Source organism: Arachis stenosperma, chromosome 9 (assembly GCF_014773155.1).
Source record: "Arachis stenosperma cultivar V10309 chromosome 9, arast.V10309.gnm1.PFL2, whole genome shotgun sequence".
Lineage (NCBI taxonomy): Eukaryota > Viridiplantae > Streptophyta > Magnoliopsida > Fabales > Fabaceae > Arachis > Arachis stenosperma.
The window spans coordinates 100260648-100285217 of record NC_080385.1 but is presented as its reverse complement, the minus strand read 5'-3'; positions in this window follow the sequence as shown (position 1 = coordinate 100285217).

The following is a 24570-nucleotide window of genomic DNA, read 5'->3' as shown; positions in this document are numbered from 1 at the left end:
TTTTTAATTTTTTCTCCATGTCGATCTTCCTTTTTTCTGGAATCTTTGTCTTTATCCCGAGGGGTGAACCCTGGTTTTGAAGTCTCTCCTAATCAGGAGTTTTCCTCCATGTTGATGTACTTTTCTGCTCGCTCCTGCACCTCGTTTAGAGATGTGGGATACTTCTTTGATATGGATTGACTGAAAGGCCCTTCTCACAGACCATTAATGAGACCCATGATGGCAGCTTCTGTTGGAAGGTTTTGTATATCCATGCATGTTTTGTTGAATCTCTCCATGTAGTTTCGCAGGGTTTTCCGCTCCCCTTGTCTGATTCCTAGTAAGCTCGGAGCATGTTTTGCTTTGTCCTTTTGGATGGAGAATCTGGCCAGGAATTTTTTAGCCAAGTCATCGATACTTGAGATAGACCTAGGAGGGAGGTTGTCAAACCATCTAATTGCTATTTTTGTTAAAGTGATTGGAAAGGCTTTGCAACGAACTGCATCTGAGGCATCGGTGAGGTACATTCTGCTTCTGAAGTTGCTGAGATGATGGCTGGGATCCGTTGTGCCATCGTACAAGGTCATGTCTGGGAGTTTGAAGTCTTTTGGGATTCTTGTTTTCATGATCTCCCTGGTGAATGGATCTTGTTCCTTGCGGGTGCTATCTTCGGGGGTCGGATGGCTGGTTTTAATCTTGACATCGGCCTAAAGTTTTAGGAGTTTGTTCTCCAATTCCCGACGTCATCTTATTTCTCTTTGTAGATCCTTTTCGGCCTCTCGTTGACGTAGAGCATCTTCCTCGAGTTGCTTTAACTGACTTTGGAATGCCTCCAGGGCTCCCTCATTCGGGGAGTTTTTATCATTGACTTGAGGAGTATCCTTTGGTGTCGTGCCCACTTTTTTGTGCGGCGTTCTTTCTTCTAGATTTGAGGTGTGATCATTGTCATGGTCGTCCGCCATGGTAATGGAATGACTTCCAGGTTCCCCGGCAACGACGCTAATGTTCTGAGGGTTACCTGAAACTAGAGGTCAATCTAGGACGAGATCTTTTATATTGATCGGAGCTGCTGAGTTCGATCTTACGGGGGTGTTTGGAGTCACGGTGTCCGACGTGTGAGACTTGGTGATAATGCTGATCCTTCGTCCCCGGAGGGTGGGGGGTACCTGCAAGGGACTCCGATGCTTAAGTTAGCAAGGGTATTAAGCAGATATTGAGTAGTATCAGAGTATGAGTTATACCTGGGTGCTCCAGTGTATTTATAATGGCGTATAGTGACCTTCTTAGATAAGATAAGTTAGTTATCTTATCTTATCCTTATCTTCGAGCTTGGTCATCTTATCTTTTAAGGGAACCGCCTCTATCTCTATAGGCTTGGGCTGCCCTTGGATTCGGGTCGTGTTCCTCTGCTTGGGCCCTTTTATTGGGCTTTCCTGTGATTTGACAGAGCTCTTTAAGAAGAGGTCGGGTTGTCCTAGCCAGAAGGGGTCGGTTGCTTTGTCTGTAGAACATCCCGGGTCGGACAGCTCAACCCAGGGTATGAACAATTTTTAATAGAAAAAGTTATCACAGAATTAAGATTAGGACTCAACAACCTTTATTTTGGGAGATGGATGTTCCTTCAATTTGTGGGTTGTCTGGATCTTCAAGAGAAAGCTTCTGGCGCTTTAGCTCCTGTAGTTCACGCCCCTTGCTTCTCCTGTTCCTTTAGTAGTTTGCAGATCATAAAATTTTGATTCTGCTGTTCTTCCTTTAGTTGATCCATAGTTTCTTGTAACTTGGTGACATATGCTTCTAGGCGGGTCCAGTAGTCAATCTGAGGAATTTCTGGGAGAAACTCTTGCGCCCTCCTTTTGATAGAGTTTTCTTGTACTTGTTGTCCCTCTATTGACTTCTTGGTGATTGGATGTTCGATTGGGATGAACTCATCTACTCCCATCTTCACCCCAGCCTCTTTACATAGCAGAGAAATCAAATTTGGGTAAGCCAATTTGGCGTCCTTAGAGTTCTTATTTGCAATTGTGTAGAGCTCACAAGAAATCAGTTGATGAACTTCCACTCTGTTTCCTTGCATAATGCAATGGATCATCACTGCTCTCTTAATAGTGACTTTGGAGCGGTTGCTGGTAGGCAGTATGGAACGACCAATGAACACTGTTCCGAGGGTTACCTGAAACTGTAGTTCGATCTCGAACGAGATCTTCTGTACTGGTCGGAGCTGTTGTGTCCGACTTGTTGATGGTGGCTGGAGCCACCGTGTCTGACTTGTTGGACTTGGTGGTGGTGCTGATCCTTCGTCCCCGGAGGGTGGGGGTAACCTGCAAGGGACTCCGATGCTTAAGTTAGCAAGGGTATTAAGCAGGTATTGAGTAGAATTAGAATATGAGTTATACTTGGGTGCTCCAATGTATTTATAATGGTCTAGAGTGACCTTTTTAGATAAGATAAGTTTGTTATCTTATCTTATCTTATCTTATCTTTTGGGTGAGGTCATCTTATCCTCTAGGGAGCCGCCTTATCTTTCTGGGCTCTGACCGCCTTTAGATTTGGGATGTGCTCCTTTATTTGGGCTTGCTTTGGGCTCCTATGGTGATTTGGCCGAGCTCTTTGTGAATAGGTCGGGCTTTGGCCGAGCTCTTTGAGAAGAGGTCAGATAGTCTGACCTGAAGAGGTCGGTCGGCTTGTCGCTAAACATCCCGGGTCGGACAGCTTAACCCAGGGTATGAACAGTGCCCCTGCTTGAGTTCGATCTTTCCGTGAGATCGTGCTTTTCAGAGCTTCGATCTCTTTGGAAGTCGTGCTCAAGCATCTGTCTGGCTTGTTTCTTCATTGCTTTGCAATCTTTATAGATTTTCTAGAGGTTTGGTACTTCACAGTCCAACCACTTTTGAGTGGTAGTGTGGGTTTTCTACCCTTGCCTTCTGGATCACGCCTTACTTTAAGTTTGTGTTGACAACCCTCTGCTTTGGCGAAGTTATCCTTGCGGCTTGATATCCGGACTTTTAGTGTTTTGTCCAATGACTTTTTAGTGTTCTTTATATAAAACCTTTTTTTAGTCTTGGATGATGTTCGTAGCCCTATTTGAGATTGTGCCTTCTTTGAGTGGAGTTGTATCCTTTTTGGCTAAGCGCATTTGAGCCTTAAGTTGTTTCCCAACCTTTTGGCTTGTTCTTTTTTGAAGTCGTACTTGCGCCTCTTGTTTTAGCTGACGTCGACCTGTATGACTTTGCCCCTGCTTGAGTTCAGACTTTTCAGAGTTTCAATCTCTTTGGGGAAGTCATGCTCAAGCAACCTGACTTTGGTCGATCTTTGAGTCTAGTATTGCCCCTTTTACTTTGTTGAGGGGACTTTTCAACCTTCTTTTGACTTGTTTGTCTTTGCTGTTCGGGCTTTTTAGTCATAATCCAACAACTTTTTAGGTGGTGTTCCGATGGGGAACTTTTTATAGTCTGTTTGGATGACTTTTTAGCACCGTTTTGATTTGTGCGTTTGCCTTTTAAGTAGTGCCTTTTTTCAAGACTTCGTACCTTTTAGCAAAGCATTCTTGGCCTTCCTCTGGCCATTTGCGATATGTCTTTGTCCCTTTTTGTGGATCTTTGTAGAGTGTCGGTACTTTGTTGTCTGACCTCTCTTGAACACTTTTGGTTTTGTCCACTTTCTGCTTGGTCGAGGTGGTCCTTGGGGCTAACTTGTCCAACGACTTTTTAGTGTTTTCGTAGAACACTTTTTAGTCATTCTGAACAATTTTGGTAGCCTTGTCGTAGAGTTGTGGCTTTTTGGGCGGAGCTATGTCCGTTTCAGCGCACGTTTTTCGTTGGTCCGACTTCTTCTTGTCAGTCCAAGCTGTAGCTTTCGTTGGTCCGACTTCTTCTTATCGGTCCAAGCTGTAGCTTTCATTGGTCCGACTTCTTCTTATCGGTCCAAGCTGTTGCTTTCGTTGGTCCGACTTCTTCTTGTCGGTCCAAGCTGTAGCTTTCGTTGGTCCGACTTCTTCTTATCGGTCCAAGCTGTAGCTTTCGTTGGTCTGACTTCTTCTTATCGGTCCAAGCTGTAGCTTTCGTTGGTCCGACTTCTTCTTGTCGGTCTAAGCTATTGCTTTTGTTGGTCCGAGTTCTTCTTGTCGGTCTCTTCTGAGTTATGTCTGTAATCCTCTTTCTTGGACCTTGTTCATGTCTCTTTCAGGGATTACTTTTATAACTTTTGTCGCTTGGGCCGACTTTGTCATGTCGGGTCCTCATAAGTTATTTCTGTAATCCTCTTTGTTGGACCTTGTTCAAGTCTCTTTCAGGGATTACTTTTATAACTTTTGTCGTTTGGGCCGACTTTGTCATGTTGGGCTCTTCTAAGTTATATTTGTAATCCTCTTTCTTAGACCTTGTTCAGGTCTCTTTTAGGGATTACTTTTATAACTTGTTTTGTAGGAGACCAACTTCGTTAGGTCGCTCGATCTCTTCTAAGTTATTTTTGTAATCCTCTTTCTTGGACCTTTGTTAGGTCTCTTTCAGGGATTACTTTTATAACATGTCTTGTAGGAGACCGACTTTGTTAGGTCGATCTCTTCTAAGTTATAGCAATTCCTCTTTAATAGGGTTGGCCAGACCTCTTTCCAGGGATTTGCTGATAACTTGGGTTGACTTGGTCCGACTTTTTAGCATCGGCCAGTCTTTTTAAGTTATTATATAGCAATCCATAAGACCTCGTCAGGTTCTTTTTGGGATCACTTTCGATAACTCCTTGCATTATTCTGTGTTCATCTTTGCCGATTCGTAGATGGTGGTTTCTGTCCCGGTTTGATCGTCCTTTAGGTGAATCGTGTTTTCACCTTTGTCGGACGATCATTCCTATCGAGATCGTACAGTGAATCTGTTCTTCACTTTCTGTCGATCTGTTGCTTTATAATCGGAGGATGAATGCTTCAGATTAATGCGTCTTGGGAGTTTGTAGAGCAGTGAATTTTGGTTTTCACTTTGTCGACCTTTGTCAAAATCAAACGATGAATTCGATTTTCATCGTGGTCGGGCGGTGAAGTTGGTTTTCACCTTGCCGACTTGTCGCTTTGTAATCAGACGATGAATTTGGTTTTCGTCTTGCCGACTTTGTCGTGATCAGGCGGTGAATCTGGTGTTCACCTTGCCGACCTGCCATAGTCGGGCGTCTTGGTAGGAAACTTTTTAGGGAATCTGTAATTTTTTATTAAATTGAAGATAAGAGTGTGTACATGTTAGTACTTACCTTTCTAGGTCGGGCAATCTTTTTGGATCTCGACCTGGTGCTCTTTGCAGGCATGCCATGACCTTGGTAGCTCTTACCCCTCGAGGTTGGACACTTTGTAGTAACCTTTCCTCGGTTTTTCAGAACAACTTGGTATGATCCTTTCCAGTTGGCTGCTAGCTTCTCTTCTCCTGACTGACCTATTCTGATGTCATTTCAGATTAGGATGAGATCGTCATTGCTAGGTTAGCTTCCGATTGTATCTTGAGGCCATTTTTAACACCTCTTCCTTGGTCCGAGCTCTTTCTCAGATTTCTGGAAGTAGGTCAAGTTCTTCCTTTTGAAGTTGGGAGTTGGCCTCTTCACTGTTGTGGATCAGTCTGGGCAATCCTTCTTCGACCTCCACTGGGATCATTGCCTCCATTATGTAAGCTAATCGGAAAGGCGATTCCTTTGTGGTGGAGTGTGGAGTTGTCTGATATGCCCATAGGACTTGTTGGAGCTCTTTTGGTGGGGCTATGTTTTTTATGTAAAGCTTTGACTTTGTAGTTGGGTTTTTGCTCTGAAGAACTTTGGTTCATTCTGCAAAAAGCCTACATCTTTGATCGTTTGTTATGACTTTTCTTTTGTCATTCGCCTTTGAGAAGAATGTGGGATTTTAGGGTTTTGTTGCGGTTCTTGTTTCTTTTCATCGTTGCCTGACTCCTTTTGTATAAAAGTTCTAGCTTTTGTTTTGACCTTTTGTCTGAGAGGTGTTCGGACTGTTTGGGTATAGATTGTCGCCTTCTCTTCTCTGTGTTCTTGCCCTATTGTTGCCTTCAAAGGGTACCCCTGGACTTTCGTGTGAGTCCTGGAGTTTCTCTTTTACTACTGTATCTGACATCTGATGTTTTGCTGTTATTGTCCGAGTTGTTTCCTTATTTTTCCGAGTTGTTTGGTAATAACCCCAACGTTGACCTATATCTTCTTGAAAAAATATTGCTGAGATGTCTACTAAGATCCCGGACGGCATGTCTAATTGACTGGATTCCATAGTTTTAATGCGTGTTACTGTGGCTGACCTTGAGTACTGTTTGCGACCTAGGAGGTTTCGTAGAATGAGTTGGTGTCGCTGGACCCCGAGGAGAGGGTTTATTTTCCTTCCTTGTTGTGGTCTTGTAATGTAGCCTGCATGAGGCTTCTGTTATTGCCACCTGGTTTGGTGTTGGCTAGTTTTGAAAATGCATCAGCTCGGGCATTCTGCTCCCGAGGTATGTGTCGGACTTCATATTCCCCGAAATGTCCGAGCTGTTCTCTAGTTTTGTCCAAGGTCCCCCGAATTGTCCGAGCTGTTCTCTGGTTTTGTCCAGGGTCCCCCGAATTGTCCAAGCTATTTTTTCATGGTAGGATCCTCAGCTTGGTTGCTCCCTTCTATTTGTGAGGTGACTACTTGTGAATCACTGGATACAATAAGCTCCTACCTTCTTAGCTAGTCTTAACCCAGCCAGCAGTGCCTCGTATTCAGCTTGGTTATTTAGCTTGATTTGGCTTCCCTGATCGCTTTCTATAATTACACCTGCACCACTCCCGATTTTATTTGAAGAGTCGTCCATGTAGAGATTCCATTTTGTAGGAGTTCCCGGGGTGTACCCTGTGATGAAGTCGGCCAGATATTGTGATTTGATGGCTGTTCGAACTTCATGTCGAGGATCGAGTTCGGATAACTTGATTGCCCACTGTAGGATTCTTCCAACTAAGTCTGTTTTCTGTAGGATGCCTTTTATGGATGGGTTGTTCCGAACGCTGATAGTGTGAGCTTGAAAGTATGGTGGAGTTGTTGAGAGGTGAGTATGAGGGGGTTTGTTGAACTTTTTTTCTATCTTTTGATAGTTTAGTTTGGCCCCTTGTAGAGCTTTACTGATGAAGTAGACGGGTTATTGCCCACTTTCGTCTTCTCGGACTAGTGGTGAGGCTATTGCCCGATTTTCCACTGTGAAGTATAATATGAGTTCTTCACTTTCCTGTGGTCTGGGAAGAATAACTGGTTGACCCATACTAACTTTTGAAATCTTGGACGGCTTGTACGCTCTCCGTTGTCCTTTTCAAGCATCTCTCCCTTCCTTAATATACCTCTTTGAGGTGTCTTTTGCGAGATGATTTAGAGATCCCTCCTCCTGTGAATCCTCCACGAACATGTCTCTCAGGGGTGTGAGGTGGACATTCAACTCGTCCGACCTCTTTGGCGTGAGACACTCAACTCGTCTGACTCGTTCGACTTCTTTGGCGTGAGACGTTCAACTCTTCCGACCTCTTTGGTGTGAGGTGGACCTTCATCTCGTCCGACCTCTTTGGGGTGAGGTGGACCTTCAACTCGTCCGAACTCTTTGGGGTGAGGTGGACCTTCAATGCGTCCGAACTCTTTGGGGTGAGGTGGACCTTCAATGCGTCCGACCTCTTTGGTGTGAGGTGAACCTTCAATGCGTCTGACCTCTTTGGTGTGAGGTGGACCCTCAACGCGTCCGACCTCTTTGGTTTTTGATTGGGCGAGGTGGTGGGATCTTCTCAGTATTGCATATTTCTCGGTAGACATCCACAAGAGACACCCGAAGGGGTGTAATTGTGGTATTTTCTAGGCTTCTCTCCATTTTGATCTTCTTTTTTTCTTGGACTCTTTATCATTATCCCGAGAGGAGTAGGAATGTTCAGTTTTTGAGATCTCTCCTAGTAGAGAGTTTTCCTCTATGTTGATGTACTTCTCTGCTCATTCTCATAGACCATTGATGAGGCCCCTGATAGCTGCTTCTGTTGGCAAACTTTGTATGCCCAGACATGTTTTGTTGAATCTTTCCATGTAGTTGCGAAGGCTTCTCTCGATCTCCTTGCTTGATCCCTAATAGGCTTGGTGCGTGTTTGGCTTTGTCCCTCTGGATGGAGAATAACGGATTGCATCTGAGGCCTCCGTGAGATACATCCTGCTTATGAAATTGCTAAGATGATGGCTTAGATCTTGATGTACCATCGTACGGAGTCATGTCTGGAGCTTTGAAGTCCTTTGGGACCTTTAGCTTTCATGATCTCTTTGGTGAATGGATCTTGGTCCTTGCAGGAGCTATCCTCATGAGAGGATCGATTAGCTTTGACCTTGAGATCGGCTTCGAATTTTAGGAGTTTGTCCTCCAATTCCCGGCGTCACTTTATCTCCCTTTGTAGGTCTTTTTCAGCCTCTCGTTGATGCTCGTCTTCTTTTTCGAGTTGTTGGAGGCAGTTTTGTTGAGCTTGTAGTGCTTCCATGATTTCTGTGTTTGTAGGTTACTTATCTCCCCCGTTTTGGGGTGTGCTTTTGGGGGTGGCGTCCGCGTTTTTATGCGGCGTTCTATCCTCTAGATCTGATTCATGGTCGTTGTCATGGTCGTCCGCCATGGTGTTGGGATGACTTTCAGGTTCCCCGGCAATGGCGCCAATGTTCCGAGAGTTACCTGAAACTGTAGTTCGATCTCGGACGAGATCTTCTGTACTGGTCGGAGCTGTTGTGTCCGACTTGTTGATGGCGGCTGGAGCCACCGTGTCTGACTTATTGGACTTGGTGGTGGTGCTGATCCTTCATCCCCAGAGGGTGGGGGGTACCTGCAAGGGACTCCGATGCTTAAGTTAGCAAGGGTATTAAGCAGGTATTGAGTAGAATCAGAATATGAGTTATACCTGGGTGTTCTAATGTATTTATAATAGTGTGGAGTGACCTTTTTAGATAAGATAAGTTTGTTATCTTATCTTATCTTATCTTATCTTTTGGGTGAGGTCATCTTATCCTCTAGGGAGCCGCTTTATCTTTCTGGGCTCTGACTACCTTTAGATTTGGGCTGTGCTCCTTTATTTGGGCCTGCTTTGGGCTCCTATGACGATTTGGCCGAGCTCTTTGTGAAGAGGTCGGGCATTGGCCGAACTCTTTGAGAAGAGGTCGGATAGTCTGACCTGAAGTGGTCGGTCGGCTTGTCGCTAAACATCCCGGGTTGGACAACTTGACCCAGGGTATGAACAAAAACCTTTTGTGCTGGTTGTCCACTTGGTTCCAGGGATGCATATGTGCTCTAGAATTTGGTCCAATCGCTTATCATCACACACCATTCTCCTATTAAAGGATTTTGGATCATCTTGTAGTTGAGGCAGCTTGAAGACCTCTCTTATTTTGTCAAGGTGGAAGTAAATTATCTTCTCTCTGACCATGGTTTGAAAGGTATAGAAAGCGGTTCCAGTCATTCTCTGCCTCTCTGTTTGCCACAAATTTAAGTAGAATTCCTGAACCATCACTACAAGAAAAACACCCATTCAGGTACACTTGAAAAGTGTAGCCAAAAGTGAAAAAAATGATGCCTTAGGCTACGGCTACGCTTTTTGGGCTACGGCTACGCTTTTTGGAGTGATTCCTATTCGGCCGTTGCCTATTCTCAAAGGCTACGCTTTTCTGCACCAAGGGCTACGCTTTTGGCGTTTGGGAATAGGCTACGCTTTTCAAGTGATGTTGTTCAGGACCAAAGGCTACGCTTTTCAGCTTTCATTCTTCCAGCATAGGCTACGCTTTTCAATGCTACTGCATCACTTGTAAAGCGTAGCCCCATTGTATACCATAGAAACTTTTTATAAGCGTAGCCTTAGGTCCCTCTTTGTTTTTTTTTTGGTATACTATAGCTACTGTATATAAGTGTAGCCTTAGGTCTCGTTTTTTTTTTTCTGTATACTATAGCTACTGTATATAAGTGTAGCCTTAGGTCTCGTTTTTTTTTTTCTATACTATAGCTACTGTACATATAAGTGTAGCCTTAGGTCTTTTTTTTTCTGTATATATATATATATATATATATATATATATATATATAAAATTATCTAATAATTATTAATACAACATAATAGTTAATATGATTACATGTATAAATGAATTGAATATTACAAAATAAAAATAAATACATAATTATACCAAATAATTTCTTTATATAATAAAAATTGTCTCAAACCAAAATATATTTATAACATTTATCCAAAAGTACTAGAATGAAATTAACTGTAAAAATTCATACAACTCAAATTAAAGTAAGCATAGCCATATCAAAACCATAATATCACTTAGCCAATAAATGTATCTTCTAATAAAAATCATTAGTCAACCATACATGTAAAGATTCTAAATAGCACTCTATCTTAGCCAATAAACCACAATAATAGTCAGCTTAATCTTCATTGCTTAATCTTCATTGTTATCCTGCATAATTATATAGATAAGTAGTTAAAAAAATATTCATAATGACATTCATAATTATAAAAATTAAATGGAACACATAGTCATAGTAAGCCAAGAAAGCATATATACTAAAAAAAATAACATGGTCACAGAAGAAGAGGTGAATTCAAGGAATTATGTATTATCTTGTTTCATTCAAACTATGAAAATCTACTGGTGTTTCTTCCTTCCATTTCCTTTAACACAATCCTGATATGTCCCTATAGCATTTTTCATGCACTAATTAACCAGATTTTCACACTTAAATTAGATATAGGGACAAATTCATATGTACCAAGTGCACAAAATCAAAGATACAACCACCAGAATTACACAAATAAATTTCAGCCATAGCAATACAACTTTAGTGTTAATAAAGCCAACAAACATTTTCAGCCATAGCAATTAATGTAAATGCAAGTAAAAACTATGGAATAAGGAATAGATAAGGACATACCACATCTAAGTTCAGAAAATGTGTTGATCCATGGCCGCTATTCGCATCAATAGGAGATTGTTAGGCGTCTTGTAATAAAGCTTCTAGTTCTTCTGGCCTCATTCCAGGTTCCGATCGCTGCAGTAATAACTTGATCATATTTCGCAACCCATGAATCTTTTCGTCTTGTTTTTGCTGTTTGGCCTCTTGTTTTTGCTGTTGGGCCTCCATGTGTCCAAGTTTATCCTTCAGACTGGATACTTCCTCTTTGTGCTGATTCTTGATTTCATTAATTTCAACATATTTTTTTAAATCAGTCTTTGTCACAAATCTTCCATACAACCTTATCCGACCTGGTTGTTCTTTCCCGAATAAGGCCTCAAATGCTTCCTCTTCTGTTTCACCAGCAGCTTGGCGGTGTTGGAAGTCTTCCTGCATAGAAGAAACATTCAAAATTGAGTTAGTTACTGTATCCTAAATTTGAAATGTAATTATGAATGATTTAATGAACTCTTACAACAGCCATTTGTGTTTCCTCATCCACTTCTTTCCTCTTCCGACTTGTTCGGGTAGCAATGAACATCTCAAACCTTTTTGGTTCCTCCTTTGTTTCCTTTGTTGCTCGCTGCAAAATAAGATCATACTTCGATATCTTCCTTCAATTTATGCAAATATAAATTCTAATAAATATAAATATACTATTTACCATAGCCACTCGTACTCTTCCGAAATTGATAGGCCCCATGCGATGTGGAAACTTCACATTTTCCTTGTGTTGCTTGTTCCTTTGACTTATTGACTGGAAGTGAATAAAAAGTTAGCATACAGTTACTAAAACGTGCAGCATAATGAGTTAGGAAAATCTACTAGCAAAGCTGCATTATTAAGCTAAATCACTGAACAATACCCAAAAGCAAGCATAAAAGATCTATTTATAATACATTGGAGCACCTGTTCAGTTTTTTCACAACTGTAAAAATTCAGACTTCACATGATCAAATAAATTTTATAACCAAAAAAATCCATTCACATTTTTCATGATTTCCACTTCCTTCTTAGCTTTATACTTCCATTTTAGTATTCCAATTGCAAAAGGCAATGACATCTCGTGTAAAATATGCTTACCCAAACCCCTCATCATTCAATCAATTAATTCCAGTGACCTATAAGTCAATCCAGTAAAAGCTAAATTCAGATGAGATTTTTATGAGAAAATAAATTGTTCAAATTAAATTAAAAAAATAACTTGGCAGAAAGTGTTATATCACACTGAAAAATAGAACTTGATAGATGACTATACAAAGGTTTTCAACCACAACTATTTATAGAAGCAACCAAAACCTTTCAGTTATTCAATTTTTTCAAGTAGTCCACACCACAATTAGTGTTATATCAGTTGCATCCTATGCAGAACTGTATCAAATTTAGAACTATTTCCAGATTGAAAGCTTAAAGAATTAGGGTTGAGTTTGATGATTCGAGTTTCGCTAAGCTCCATGAATTTAGATGAACAATCGAGTTTTACACGAAACTCAAGACTCAAGAGCATATATGTCCATAGATACAGTGAACAAAATTTATACATAATTTCTTAACATATTCAAGTAAGAAAGACTCAAATTTTATATATAACTTCAGTGGTAAGGGAAAGAAAAAAAGAAAGAGGAAAAAAATCAATCTCAAACTTGAAAAATGAAGTATGAAACAGAATAGAACCCTACTTCCAAATCAGAAGACATTAGATGCAAAAAAATTACAAAAGTAAATTCAAGGGGAAAAGCTATTCTGCAATAAGAGATTATGTGTAAGAACTAAAAAGCTAGCTACTCAGATCCTTCATTTGCCAAATTGCTCTTTCAATAGTCAAATAGTTTCACATGAAAAGTTGACATATATGGTCTTTTACCTAGATTAGAGGATGACTCCAATAATAGATCAATTTTATGAAACCACTTTCTGGTACTTGTGGGGGTCGATTCTTCACCATATCTTCAATATTATCATAGGGAACGAAGTGCTTTTGCTTAATCTTTCCTTTGAACCGCTTCCAAGCATCTCGAATCGCTTGTATTACCCACTTTTCTCCACTGTCTGGGAGGAAAAACTTGGTCTGCATGATTATAGGTAATTGTTATATGCTCTTATGCTGAATAAAAAAACTGAAATCAATAATTATCAAATGTCTTACGTTAACAAAGTCCCACATAAACTTCTTAGCTTTAGGAGGAACAGCATGCCAACTAGTGTACAAAAGACTAACGAATCTTTTATTTCTACCAATAGTGCCAACAAAACTAGTTAAATTAGAAACACTTTGGTCGGTTGGTCCTACGGGCTGTCCAAGATCAAAAGTGATTTCTTCTCGCTGTTCCATAGTCCTTGCATAAATCTCCTTGCAAGTTGTTTTTCCACGGGTTTTCTTCTTCTTTGGCTCTCCTAGTTTCATTCATTGGTCAACATCAGATTATGCTTAATTAACTCGAGCTCAACAAGCATATAAAGCAAACAAGTACACAAATATAAAAATTATAAAAATTATAAATCTGACCTTTGTAGTTGATACCATGAAGTGGACAAGTTTTAGCTATTCTAGAAATCGAATTTAGCACACAACTTTTAAGTTTATTCTACATCATGGACTTCACTGAATTTTAAAATACGCATAAAAAGATGATTATTATTGTTATTACGGAGCTGTAGGATAATAGATTATTATTCTGTGTCATAATAGAAGAAAGTATAAAATACTTTCAAGCATGATGGGCAGGTCACTTTCAAGCATGATATATATGATTATAGTAATTACATAACTTACACGTAATGTATCTATTTGTAAAAAGGTATAACTTGCATTGGGGCCACTGGCCAATTATGAAATTACATACTCCACATGCATTGGCAGATAGAGATATTCATGTTGCTAATTAAAGCTTCCAGATTTAGAAATTCCACATAATAATAATTCACCTGAAAAGTAATTAAGATAAGTGCTTTTTGCTTCAAACATGTGTCATATCAGAATCTAAGTAAACTAATGGTAGTAGGGATCAATCATAAAGTGTTCACACAATGAAAGTAGTCGCAGCTTCAAACAACTACATCTATCAGTCCAGTTTTTTTATAAGTTTTAAAAAAAAATAAATAGTTATCATCAATAAAAACATAGCAAAATAGTACCTTCTTGATCATCAATGTCCTCCATCACATGTTGATAATAGTCTTTATCAAGTGCCATGCTTTCTTCTCCGTCCTCACTTAGTTCAGTGCTTGGTCCTTCAATTTCCACATATATCCCATTTTCCTTTAAGAATTCGTCAATTGTTGTAGCCTTTACTCCTGGCATCCTCTTACCCTTTGTTGATATTTCTTGCTCCAACATTGCACTTTCATTTTGTGGGGTAGTTTCAGGAGAAGGCAAAGTTGTGTCATCTTGCCCTGTTTGAGTCTCTTCATCTGTGAGTTGAATATTCTGCTGCTGCCCTTTGTTGATTGTGAGTTGAGTATAACTTGGACAACTCCGCTCTTGGCTTAGACTTGTTGACACGTCCTTGTTCATTTTACGAATTGCTTCGAGCTTCCTTGTAAGTTCATCTGCCTCCATGTTTGTAGGCTTAGACTTCTTCAAGCCTTGTGTTGATTTTCCACCCTGCACTCCATTCTTAACTTTCTCAGCAGTAGGCATAGTCAATAGCTCCTTTCTCTTTTTATTTTCTGGCTGTTGCGGTGGAATGTTTGGCTGTACTTCCAAGGTTGTAGGCGTGGGGTTAGTCCTATGTCTAATAGAGTCGAATGTGCTTTGCAGATGACTAAAATCTAACTTCTTTGATGTGGATTTCTTCTGTCCTTTGTTTGCACGCATCTCCAATTGACTTTCAGGTTCATCCACCCGTCGCTCAGCTTTCTCCTTGTCATTAGCAACTGCAGCTTCCATTTCATTTTTCTTGCGTTCAGACACAATCCTTTGTCTCTTAGCCTCGAATTGTCTAAGAAAATTCTTACTTGATGTAGCTTTAAGATCAATAAATTCCTTATTCCTACACAAATAAATTAGTTAAGTAGAGTCAATATACCCATCAAAATCAATATGAGAAAAGTGTAAGAGACTGAAAAATTAACAAAAAAAATAAGTATTACTTACAAATAAAAATGTGAAGAAGAAAAATTAAGTATACATATGTACATATTAAGCAATAAATTGCTTAGGATGACCAATCAGAATCAGAATCTCCAATGAAATCTGCCTCATATTCTTGGGCAGAAGTCACTTGGGGAACCGTTTCAATAACCGTGGGTCGTAAATCAGTCCTCTCCAGAATAAGTTCACCATCATCAGCTGGTATGGCAGGGCTCGTTATACGCTCGTGTTGTTCACTATAGTGTGTTTGACGGGCCTCAGACTCAGATTCGTCGCTTGTTTTAAATAAGTCTCTTGGGACAGTTTCCATAACATAATGTTTGTTATGTTCATATGGATCTTGCACATAAAAACACTGATGCGCTTGAGATGCTAGTATAAAAGGTTCATCCTGGAAGCATTTCTTATGGAAGTGAACAAATGTAAGACCATACTTATCTCTCCCAGCATCGTACCACTCACACCGAAATAAGACAACCTTAAAACGCCCATAATAGTCTAACTATACTATCTCAAACAACCTGCCATAATAAGCTACATTGTCTTGGATTGGACTTTGATCTTTAGCACTTGCAAAGCTTGAAGTTAAAGCAGTTAATGTGACACCACTGTTTTGTGTTTTTCTCCTTGCCTCACGTTCCACCGTGTGAAACCTGTATCCATTAATTACATATCCAGAAAATCTTCTTGCAACAGAGCTTGGACCTCGAGATAATTCTTTTAGCTAGAAAGGCACATTTGGATCCCTCGCACGAGTTTCAAACCACTGCGCGAACGTTTTGTTGTGAACTTTTGCTTTTCTCCATTTCGTTCCCCGCTGATTGTTAACCTCTTCCTCATGCTCTCTATAATTAGTAATAGTTAGGTTTGATCTAAAAAATATGGGTGAACTTGATCAGAATAAAAAAAATTTTAATTAAGTTACCTAACATAATCTGCCACTTCTTCACAATTGTGTAATACATACACATGGGCTTGAGCAATTGATCTGTCATCTAAATTAATTGGTTCTCCATTTCCCACGCCTAACGAACGACCTTTGTTTGAAAACAACTTTGATGGCACAACTTCGTCTTCGTTAGGATCATCATCATTCCGAGGCCGCTTATTAAGTCTTGTTTGCACACCTCCATGCAAGTATCTTGAGCAGAAAGTTAACCACTCCTCAGCCAGATATGCCTCTGCAATAGAACCTTCGGGCCGACTTCTGTTGCGAACATATGACTTTAATGTACACATGTACCTTTCCGGAGGATACATCCAACGAAACTGCACCGGACCTCCCAATCTCACCTCATTTGCTAAATGAATGGGAAGATGAACCATTATGTCGAAAAAACTAGGGGGAAAGATCCTCTCAAGCTGGCATAATGTTTCCACAATCTCTAACTCAAGTAAATCTATCTCTTCCAGTGTGATGAACTTTTTGCACAAGCGACGAAAAAAGGAACTTAGTCGAATCAACGGAATGGTCACATGATCAGGAAGGATGCTTTTAATCGGTATTGGTAGTAAATAGTGAAGCATAAAGTGAGCATCGTGGGTCTTATACCCAGAAACTTTTCTTTCTCCTAGATGTACACAGCGTGATATATTCGAAGCACTGCCATCAGGTAGCTTTGTTGTCTTCAAAACACCACAAAAAACCGACTTCTCTGCAGCAGTCATAGAAAAGCATGCCTTTGCCAACTTTATTCTCTTGCCATTATTCACCTCCTTTGGTTGAGGATTTTTCCAGATACCCATTTCTTTTAAGTCATATCTAGCATTCAAATGATCCTTTGTCTTGCCTGGGATATCCAAGAGAAACATAGAATTTATAGTACAAATATAATAAGTTAAATTGCAACTTCAAAACTAACAAATCAAAAGAATTAAAGTATGCATTGTACCTTGCCATGACACGATCAACGTTTTGACAAAATCTTCTTGGAAGACCTTAACCAAAAACTTTCGCCTTCAACCTTAACCACGAATAACTGTAAAAATTACAGACAAAAAAAATTGTAATTGCCATATCCAACCATTTAACCACGAATTTAGCACAATCATCATTTAGCAAGCAAGAATTAAATTGATATAATCAAACAGATTTGGGACCCAGCAGCAGCAGCAGCAATTAAATCATTCAACAGATAACGGCAATCAAATTAAGTAAAATACAAAATATTATTGTGTAAAACTATTTTATAAACAGCACGAGGGTGGACTTTATTGAGGACATTGTAAAGAATGAGTCCATTCCAAAAAATCATTTATTTTGATCCAGACTAAGATCTTCACAGGATCAAGTTGGGATTTGGGATCTCCCAAACTAATAAACACAAAGATCACAACAATGTTTTCAGTTTTTCACAGCTCAGTGCCACTCAGACAGAAGAAAAAGAGAACCCTTTTCCTATCCAAAATTTCTACCACCAACTTGACCTGTTTTTTATTTTTTTCATGCATTTCACTAAATACCAATAGGCCTTTTACTTTTTCTAGTCCCTTGTCCCTTCCACAAACACACATAGAAGCTTGCGGCCATACTTGCCTCACGTGATTTACTTTCTGAAGCAATTACTGCCTTTGCACAATTGTGCCCTCCATTCCAATTTATGAGAATATCAGAAGAAACCATTTAGATAAATAACCTTCTACATGTTGTTTTTATTCACAAACAGTTAGGGAGAAAGGTCTTTTTAACCAATGATAAATTAATAATGCATAATAGTTCTCTTAATGTAACCAATATCATGGATTATATCTGTGGTGCAAGTTGAGCATCCAAACAAAATGAGTGTCTCAAGTAAAAAAAGAAAAAGAGGTTGCTGAGTTTCACGGACTAGTTTAAGCATGTTATATCAATATTATATATATACATAGCTCATGATATTCATAACTAATGTACCCTTGTTTGGCTATTCCATATTGGGAATGGCTCTTTCGGAAAATAGAGCACCCAAGGTCTCTGTTTTGCTCTCTTTCGTGGCTCTGTTCTTCAGCTCCAGTGGAGTTGGGGCACAGAATTCTCCAGTGTTCGCCTGCGATGTGGCCAAGAACCCTGCATTGGATTTAGAGTATGTCTATTTAATTTGTTTTAAATGTCATCAATAAGTGTAATCAATAACTTATTAATCGACCTATCTAGCTCCTTTGTTAAAAGTTCTCTTATTTCATCTTTACAACAATGCTCCACATGAGGTTTATATTGAACTATCACAACAAAGTTCATGTCATAACAATTTTTTTAAACCTAGCACAAACCCTCATGCCAATAACTCACAGAACAAACAGAGTTCAGAAAAAAATAAATAAATAACAAATAAAAAAAATCAAACACAAACAATTTTAAACCACAGGTTCTAGCAAAAAGCTAATTACCGCACTAACAGTTTAAAAGAAAAAAAATATCAAAGAGAAACATTTAATCAAGTACAAAAACTTTCAAAACAAAAAGTGTTTCAATATTACACACATAACACATTAAATCATTCACCTATTCAAGAAATCAACTTCAGTCTCAGAAGAATATTACCATAAGAATCAGCAACTGAGGGAAAAATTGTAGTTTTACTCAAAAGGGGTATAAGTAACTACAATGTCCCCATTTTTATAGATGACTACCTAGATTTCTACAATGGAGATGTCAAACAATCAGATTTCTGTCAATTAGAAAGTTAAGTTTTTTCTGTCAATTAATTATAAATTATTTTCTTGAAATTATTTTTAACTTTAAATTTTAAATTTTAAAATTTAAGTTTTAAATCTTAATTTAAAAAAGATAAAATTAAAAATAAATTATTTTTTTATATTTTTTAAAATGAAAACGTACCTTTGTGGGTGCTGGGTGAAGAGAAATTCTTGCTCTTGTTATAACTCCAAATTGTCCTAAGCCTCCAAGAACCGCGTGAAGTAACTCTGAATTCTTTTGCTTAGAACATGTTATTAAATCTCCCTTTCCTAAAAAAAACCACACAAATTCATTAATTAATTAAATAATATAGATAGATGATTGCATGAATGAATATAAACTTATAATAAACGGTGACATCATGAAAAGAAAAAACATTTCATGTTCATATTTCATATTATTTTATATTAATCTGAAAGAAATGGACCGTGTGTAAGACTTGGACTAACATAAAAGTCATGAAGTCAAACAAAGAAAAAATGGAGGCTATGACCGTGTGAACGTAACTGCTTCTTAATCTAATAACAACTAAGCTATTCAACAACCAATACTTAAAATTAATTATTGAGTGAAGTCTCAAAACATGTTTAAAATAATTATATAGTTTAGCTTGACATATCAGAAGTGTGTATACAAGTGTGTATACAAGGATTTGATTGTTAATTAAAGTGTAGAAATTGATAAATTAAAAAAGTAAATTATAAATATTTATTCTTAGAAAACTCAATTTTCTTATATAGTTTTACTCATCCATAACCCTTTCATTCTTTGTTCACCTTACCAGGATTGTATATGATTGGTTTTCATGTTAATCAGATTTCTTTCTTTCAATTCAATTTACAATTCAGCTCACCTTTCTTCTTCCTCTTCTACTTCTTCTCTACTTCTTGTCTTCTTTTCATTCTTTATATTCTTCACACCATTTCTGTTTCAGAAGAGTTGGGTGTTGTTTCAGAAGAGCAAGTTGACTTCAATAATAGTTGTATTTCATCTTTGTCTTCTGAAGAAATTTCTGATATAAAAGCAGAGCAGCTCAATTTAGATGAATCTGTAAGTGAGTCAAAACCAATTCTTGAAGCTAACATTGGCAGTTTAAATTGTGAAGAAGACAGTGATATGTTTAAGCAACATTTTGGCAGCTTATCAAATACACACAAGGTTTGTCTTCTTTCATGAAATAATGATGTCATATTAGGCTATTTCTTGGAAGCATAAAGGATTTAAAAGTGTAAGAAAACTCTTATGTCCATTACTTTGAATTAGTCTCTTGGTTTTATTTGTCTTATTCTTATTCTAGGGAAATACTTATTAAGCTACCCATTATAAAACTGAGAATATAGGTTGGCAATTGAGCTAGTTTATTACTAGCTTTAGTAGAAATTAATGCTTAGCTTATAAAATATATTGCTGGTTCTTTTTAGCATTGTCTTGGAAAAATATTGAAAATGACCGGTGGGTGACAAATTGATTATATTTAGGAAAAGGGATTTACGCATCTAATATGTAATATAGAGATAACACTATAGTAGGACTAAGCATAAATGACGTTTTTTCTCTAACTATAAAGTTATTGGCAACAATATTCATGGCCTGTTAATTTGTGAAAAGTTGAGGGTTTGAGTGGGGTTAATTTCTTTCCAAAACCAAGCCTTCTTTGCGGAGAAAATTTTGTCACAAATTTTGGATAATATAGATACAGTTGAAGTACTCTACAACTTGAGTTATTTTCTCTCCAGATTAGACCACATTAACTAAGTATTTTGAGCTCTTTTAATGGTTATGTGCAGACAAAATCAATAAATTCAGTAGTTAGAAGGTTTTCTACAAGGTATGTTGTGCAGCAGGATTACCCAAAAGATTGCAAAAGACTATTTATCAGTCCTGTTAGACATATAACTAATAAAAGCATGAACTCTGAGGAAAAAGCTGCAAATTATACCTTATCCAAAAAAAGATCCTTGCAGGACAACGAAATTGACGAATTAAGAAATTCTTCTAAGCATGTATATGTGAGTTTTCAATTCAATTTACAATTCAGCTAACCTTTCTTCTTCCTCTTCTACTTCTTCTCTACTCCTTGTCTTCTTTTCATTCTTTACATTCTTCACACCATTTCTGTTTCTGGCTAACCAAGAAACCGTTCAAACTGTAAAAACTCTGTTAGAAACAGGAAGCTGAAAACAGGAAGCTGAAAACAGAGAAACGAAAGCCAACTTATTCATTGAAAAATCACAGAAACAAAAGCTTATTAACGCTGCATTTGGATTCAGTCTCAGAAACAAAAATACAGAGAAAATAGACAAGCTGTATATTAAATCACAGTTCACAAACCCTAAAATACCACACATCTTCATCAATAACAGCATGCATGTTATCAAATTACAGTTCACAGACCCATATTTCAGAGATTAAAAGCCCCAAATTAAAACCCCTAAAATAGGAACCCTAAGCCACTGATCAATTTCAGAAGCAAATAGAAATCAATACATACCTATTCAATGATGTGAGCACAGCGAAGACGATGATGAGAAGTACGGAGATGATGATGGTGAGAGCGGCGCAGCGACGATGGTGAAGGTCACACACCGACGATGGTGAGGGCCGCACAGCGACGATCAGTGCAAGAGATGGCGAAGAGGAGATGACGACGATCAATGTGGAGAGTAGTGCAGGTGAGTCGTGAGTGGGAGGCGATGACTCTCAATGGCGAGAGTGAGAGGGTTTCCGCTTGTAGTGACGCGGTCAATGGCGAGAGTGAGAGGGTGAATGGCGAGACCGAGAGTGAGAGGGTCAATGGCGAGCGTGAGTGGGGGGCGACGATGGTGAGCTATCGAGGGTGACTGATGAGCTATCAAGGGTTTACGCTCGAGGATGAAGGTGACTGGGACTCAAGTTTAATTTGCTAAGTTTTACTAATAAGTGTTAAGGTCATCATCACTCATCATCAGTTTGCTTTCAGGAAAAACAAGGAAAAAAATTACTAAGTGTTAAGTTTTTGGCTCTAGAGACATTAGGCATCACTTTTAAAACGCACCCAAAACTTAACAAATAGGCTATCCTTTAAAAGCGTCTCCTTTGATATGAAAAGTGAACCTATAGATATCAACCTACGGCTACGCTTTTTAAGTGATATCTTTAATACCTAAGGCTACGCTTTTTAAATGATGCTGCATTTGTGTATCCTTTTCTCTTATAAAAAGGCAACACAGAGAAAAACGTAGCCTATTCTATGAATAGGCTACGCTTTTCAAATGTAGCCTAAAAAAAGTGTGGCTGAATGGGTATTTTTCTTGTAGTGCATGTTTCTACCCACTTTTGTCTCAGGATTAGCTAGAATTTCCTAGCCTCTATTTCGAATATGCTCTTGGATCTCCGGATGTTCGTCTTCTTTTAGATCAAATTTTACTTCCAGGATCACTGACCTTAGACCCATTATTTTATGGTAATGGTCTGAATGTTCCTTAGTTAAGAACCTCTCTTGATTCAAAAGTGGTCTTGGATTATTCTCTTTCTTGCCTCTTGAAGTGGTTAGTTTTCACTTAGGAGCCATGATCTTAGTGAGTCTTAGCTCAGTGATCACGCAAAACACACCAAACATAGAGGTTTGCTTGTCCTCAAGCAAAAGAAAGGAAAGGAGAGGAGAAAGAGGAGAGCCAAATTTGAATTGTGGAGGAGAAGGGGTGGCCGAATGTTAATTTAAAAGGAAGGGGTGGGTTCAAAAATTTTTGAAAAAGATATCATAGAAGATATGATTTGTAAAAAGATAATTATGATATGCAAAAGATGTAATTTTAAAATTGAAAAGATAGGAGAGAGTTTTGAAAAAGATAAATCTAAATTTGAAAAGATAGTATGATGAGTTGAAAAAAAGATTTGAAAGATATTAGAAAGATATATGAATTTTGAAAAAGACATGAAAAGAAAAAAATAAAAAGATATATGCATTTTGAAAAATATTTGAAAAGAAGAAAAGATTGTTAGGAATAAGGGTTATTTATATATGTTTTTTTTTTGAAATTTGAAATTGAAAGATGAGGATTTGAAATATGTTTATGCAAGAAATTATGGATGAAAACATAAAAGATAAAAAAAAACTGGGTTGGAAAACAATATCACCTCCCCTCCACGTTCCTGGCATTAAACGCCCAAACGCTGCTTGTTTTGGGCGTTTAACGCCCAATTGCTGCTTGTTTTGGGCGTTTAATGCCCAGCCAGGTACCCTGGCTGGCGTTAAATGCCAGAAAGTCTTTATCACTGGGCATTTTTCTAAACGCCCAGGACGCTATAGTTCTGGCGTTAAACGCCCAGAATGGCACCCATTTTGGCGTTTAACGCCCAGAAGTTGCTTGTTTTGGGCGTTTAACGCCCAGCCAGGTACTCTGGCTGGCATTAAACGCCAGAAAGTGCCTCTTACTGACATTTTAGTGCCAGTGAGCTTCTCTTCTCTGCTTCTTATTCTGAATCCTTCTGTAACTCTGTGAACTCCTGTAAATGAGAATTAGTTCTGATGATAATTTATTTAACTCCTATAATTATTATTTAAATAACAATTAAACTATAGTAATGGCTGGGTTGCCTCCCAGCAAGCGCTTCTTTATTGTCTTTAGTTGGACCCTACTGAGCTTTAATCTAGTCTCAATTTTGAGCATTCTTGCTCAAAATTGCTTTCAAGATAATGTTTGACTCTCTGTCCATTAACAATGAACTTTTTGTCAGAATCAATATCCTGAAGCTCTACATATTCATATGGTGACACGCCTGTAATCACATATGGTCCTCTCCACCGGGATTTTAGTTTCCCAGGAAATAGCTTGAGCCTAGAGTTAAACAGCAGAACCTTTTGTCCTGGCTCAAAGACTCTGGATGATAGGTTCTTATCATGCCATCTCTTTGCTTTCCCCTTGTAAATTTTGGCATTTCCAAAAACATTGAGTTTGAATTCCTCTAGCTCATTTAGGTGGAGCAATCTTTTCTCTCCAGCTAATTTGGCATCAAGGTTTAGGAATCTGGTTGCCCAGTAGGCTTTATGCTCCAGTTCCACGGGCAGGTGACAGGCCTTCCCATACACAAGCTGGTATGGAGAGGTTCCTTTAGGAGTCTTGAATGCTGTTCTGTATGCCCATAGAGCATCATCCAAGCTCTTTGCCCAATCCTTTCTACAGGCAATTACAGTTCGTTCCAGGATTCTTTTCAATTCTCTATTAGAGACTTCAGCTTGCCCATTGGTCTGTGGATGATATGGAGTTGCCACCTTGTGGCTAATTCCATATCGGACCATGGCAGTATAAAGCTGTTTATTGCAGAAATGAGTGCGTCCATCACTGATCAGTGCTCTAAGGACACCAAATCTGCTAAAGATATGTTTCTGGAGGAACTTCAGTACTGTCTTAATATTGTTAGTGGGTGTTGCAATTGCCTCCACTCATTTAGGTACATAGTTTACTGCCACCAGAATGTAAGTGTTTGAGTATAATAGTAGGAAAGGACCCATGAAGTCAATACCACATACATCAAACAACTCAATCTCTAGGATCCCTTGTTGAGGCATGGCGTAACCGTGAGGCAGATTACCAGCTCGCTGGCAATTGTCACAGTTACGAACAAACTCTCGGGAGTCTCTATAGATTGTAGGCCAGTAGAAGCCACATTGGAGGACTTTGATGGCTGTTCGCTCACCTCCGAAATGTCCTCCATATTGTAATCCATGGCAATGCCATATGATCTTCTATGACTCTTCTCTAGGCACGCACCTACGGATTAGTCCGTCTACGCATCTCTTAAAAAGATATAGTTCATCCCACAAGTAGTATTTCGCATCAGAAAGTAGTTTTTTCTTTTGTTGCCTGTTGAACTCCTTGGGAATGAATCTTGCAGCTTTATAGTTT